The sequence below is a fragment of the Eschrichtius robustus genome, chromosome 19, assembly GCF_028021215.1.
Source record: "Eschrichtius robustus isolate mEscRob2 chromosome 19, mEscRob2.pri, whole genome shotgun sequence".
In the NCBI taxonomy this organism is placed as follows: Eukaryota; Metazoa; Chordata; class Mammalia; order Artiodactyla; family Eschrichtiidae; genus Eschrichtius; species Eschrichtius robustus.
Genome location: NC_090842.1, coordinates 17,066,812 through 17,069,629, shown reverse-complemented (window position 1 = coordinate 17,069,629; position 2,818 = coordinate 17,066,812). Strand labels below are relative to the sequence as shown.

Sequence of the window (2,818 nt, the reverse complement as noted above, 5' to 3'; positions counted from 1 at the left end):
CGAAGGAAAAAAAGCAGTGCATTTTCTGGTTTTCCTTTCTGTGTTTCCTTCAGTCATGTTTATTTCAATTTGCCAGATATCATTTGAAAGCAATTTCATAAACATTGAAGTGGCTATGAAGTTCAGTGTTTGTATCTGGCAGGTGGCTTATAAAATTTAAGGAACTTCCTGGTTTTGAAGAATTGGGATGATGTGTCAAGGTTCAATCAGAGTAGCAAACCATCTTGAGTGATTAGAATGAGGGATTTATTATGGGGTTTAGACCTTACACAATTGTGGGGGCTGGTAGATTGGTCCTTGTCGGCTCTTGCCTCAGCATCCAGTGTTGGAACTGAAGTTGCCATTGGTCAGTCTGACCAGCAGTTGGAAAAAAAAAAGCTTGAAATGGACAGGAATGAGAATGAACTAGAAACTCATGAGAATAACTGAATCCATGAGCAGAAACTGGTCAGAGACAGATAGGGATTCCACTTCCAATCTCAAAGAGACTGGATGACTGGAAAGAGAAGATGGTACCCTTCACCAAGGAACTGTGCATGCACTTGGCCAAGGACTGAGAAGTTGAAGGAGCAGATCCAGCAGGAGCTGGAGGAACTGTGGGTCCAAGCGCTGCTGCACATCACCTGGGTGAGCTAGTGGATCCCTGACAATGTATATGAGCTCTCATTTTGCCTGGTACCCAACCAGATGCACCAACGTTCAGAGCATTAAAAAAAAGAAAATGCTGGACTTTGTTTCTGCCTTCCAAATATTGCACAAAATGTCATTTGTGGGTGATGCAGGGAAGGGGATGCTGGAAGGCAACCTTAGTTCTTGCTTAGTTAAGGTGACACAGCACAAAGTCACTCAATGACATAACTCAAAAGGGAACGTCTCTGGGCACATAGAAATGTAATGGAGACCTCACACTCTGGAGAAGGCACCTTTCCAGGAACCGTGTTTATTGGTAAATAGCGAAGTGTCACTGTTTAGTGACAGCACTTTTCAACTTTCAAAGTTGCATTTTTTTGTTTGAAACTTGTTACATTTAATTTACTAATCCTTGTAAGCCATGATACTTATACATGGAAAATTACTCTCTCTACAAATGCTGAAGTTTCTGATAATCTCAGAGAAACATTTTACTAACTGGAATATATCTTCAGGTTTTTTTTCTCACACTGAAGTGCGTATATATTTCAACCAAAATATTTATACAGGTATTATCTTATTGCTTTAATTCAGGGAAACTTTTTGTGATAAAAAATTGGTAAGGTAAAACTCATCAAATTATCTGTCTTTTTGTAATTCTTCTGAATGTTTTGCCAAATTATAGGCTTTCTCAATTTCATTTTACATCACTAAAAACATAAACTTATATGATTTTTAAAGAAGCTCTCTACCAAAATATGCTTTGCACAGTTTGAGATATTCTAAAGCATGTTTATAGAATTTTAAAATAAAATCTTGCACATTATTTGTGCTCTCATCATTTAATATGTTTAAATTTCCTTCATGCTTTTTTGGGAATAAATTTAATGTGTTCTTATGTACAAATTTTGTTTCCAGTAATTGTCACTCACTGAATTCTTCATGCTGTATTTTTTTGGTATTCATTTGTTGACTACTTGATTAAGGTTTTCTAAGTGATTTTGAACAAAATGCAACCAAAATTTAGAGGACTCATTTATTTAAAAAATTAATACCATTGTAGAACAAATAGGTCAGTTTTTTTTTCAATTTAAAAGCAGTCACTGTTTATTAACTGACCAGATTACAAAAATAATCATGGCAGATACCTTAGTTCATCCTTCTAATAAGCCTGTTGATCTAGTCTTCCCTGTTGCCAGCATCTCCACCTTCTACAAAATGAGTGGTCTTTTCTTCATTCCGCCTCGTGGAGAAGACAATTTGAAGGGCCAGAAGAAGTTGTTTGCTTCTTTGAAACACTTTTCAACAGCATAGATCTGATGAATCAGATCCTTCATGCAGATGATGCCATAGTTACCAAGAGATCGAACAATCAACGCATCTGTCAGGGCAATTCGCTTCTAGTTGCTTTTGCCATAACCATGCTTGTAGATTGACTCATTTACTGACTTCAGGTTTGGGTACCCCCTGTAATGTATGGCTCCACAATTCTCAGCATGTTAATTGAAGCCTTGTTGAGCTTCACAAAGGTGCCACTGAAGATCTGACAGAGGCGAAGAAGCTGCAACACCTTACAGACCTTTGGGCTCACACCATTGATACCTCTGATCCTGGTGACAAATGCCAGTTTGGGTTCCACGGGTACATTGAAGTTTCCAGCTTTTCTTGCCATCCTAGCCATTCGAATCTGAATTCTGTACATCTGCCTGTATCCCTTGTGACAATGCTTAGCTTTTTCATAGATAAGCTTCCTCCTTGCCTTCCGAAGCATCTTTTGGGCAAACTTCTTTCTTAGGTGCTTGATCTTAAGCTCTGCAAAATTCTTTCGCTTTTCCTTAAGGGTGTCTGGCATAGCAGGAACCTTCTTTTTCTTCTCTTCTGCACCCTCCATGGTTCCAGCCAGAAAAGAGGCCAAATAGGTTGATTTTTAAGGTAGTTCTTCAAAATTTCAAATCTAAAACCCAATTGATAAAAAAATAATAATAATAATGATGAGCAGCAAAGAAAAAAAAAATCATACAGTCATGGTAATGTCTTTTTGAAAAGTTAATTTTACTTCAGCTTAGTCAAAAAATCTTTGTACTTTATTTAATGTATTTTGACTATATAAAATGTAAATTTTAGCATCTATTTCAACTAAAATCTCATATGAGTGAAATTAAAAAAAGAGTCATTTGATCTAAATGAA

At 36.8% G+C, this 2,818-nt stretch overlaps 1 pseudogene; it reads right to left on the bottom strand.

Moving 5' to 3' along the window:
- Positions 1 to 1,779: 1,779 nt before the first annotated feature.
- Positions 1,780 to 2,521, bottom strand: LOC137753558 (large ribosomal subunit protein uL30 pseudogene; annotated as a pseudogene).
- Positions 2,522 to 2,818: the final 297 nt, after the last annotated feature.